This window comes from Helobdella robusta (genome assembly GCF_000326865.2).
Source record: "Helobdella robusta unplaced genomic scaffold HELROscaffold_37, whole genome shotgun sequence".
In the NCBI taxonomy this organism is placed as follows: Eukaryota; Metazoa; Annelida; class Clitellata; order Rhynchobdellida; family Glossiphoniidae; genus Helobdella; species Helobdella robusta.
The window spans coordinates 639,439-640,807 of record NW_008704785.1 but is presented as its reverse complement, the minus strand read 5'-3'; positions in this window follow the sequence as shown (position 1 = coordinate 640,807).

Here is a 1,369-nt window from a genome sequence, read left to right as displayed (position 1 = left end):
ACGTGCTGAAAGAGTCAGCCGTGGTTAACTGACTGCTTTGACGAGTCGGTCTTTTTTGAGAAAAAAGAAGGATGGATGGTTGAATGAATGAATGAATGAATGAATGAATGAATGAATGAATGAATAAATGAATGAACAAACGAACGAATACACATACGCACATACATACAAACATACAAAACAACGAACATACATATAAACAAACAAACAAACAGACAGACACAAGCTCTCACTCAAGTTAAAACATCATCGTTGTATTGCATCCCGACCAAATAGATCCTCAGGCTTATTTCCATTCGCTAACGCGGATAACTGATAATAAATTGGAAAAATATGCTAATGTTTCGGAATCTCTCTCTCTCTCTCTCTTTCTTTCTTTTTCTTTCTCTTTTTCCCTTTCTCTCTCTTTCTTTCTTTTGCTTTTCCTCTCCTCCAGTTGAATTATCATAAGGCGGTGGTTGAAAGTAGAGATTTTTTTTTCTTTCAATTTAGCATTATGCTCCGTCAGGTGTTGAAAGTTTTTCTGTTTGTGTGTACTGCAAACACAAAATCGTGTGCGAAATTTTGTGTGTGTTTGAGTGTGTTTGTGTATGTGTGTGTATGTGTGTATGTGCTTATATGTGTGTATGTTTGTGTGTGTGTAAGTGTGTATGTGTGTATATGCGTTTATTGCTTAGCAACATAAAAAAAATAAAAAAATCTTTATTTTTAAGTGTTTTTAAAGAATGAACAAAAATCTTTCTAAAAACAAAAAAAAAATAAAAAGACTTTAAGAGAGCCATCTCCCTCCACTTTAAAGAGCGTGTAGAGGTTCATTTAACTGGCATTACATGAAATCGAAGAAAGACAGGACCCAACAATCCTAAAATTAGTTTTTCCAGATTTTAAACTCTAAAAAACAAATTTCTTCCTTCAGTTAAAGATTGTTATCTATGCAAAAGCAGTATCCATTTCCTGTCATCGTCATCATTGCATTAGCTAAATTATCTAGCGCGAAACTTATTTGAAATATTAATCTCTGATGATGGCAGATTTCCCGAGGTATATATTAATTAGGAAGATTAATATTTCATCAACTGTACTAATGATATTTCTACATTTTACTTCAACGCGTGTATCACAAGATACGGAAGATATCATGATACAAAAATACCATATAGGTAAGCCTAGATATAAAAGTTGAGAAGATAAAAAAAATGTCTGCCATTGTAATTATTGTAAATACAAAATATACAAAAGTTTTGTTGGTTTTTTACAAAACTGAGAACTTCAAATTAGTGTACAAAAAATGTCTATGAGGGGTTTGATACAAGTGGTTTGGTGTGGAGAAAAAAAATAGGATAATATAACACACACACACGCACACACA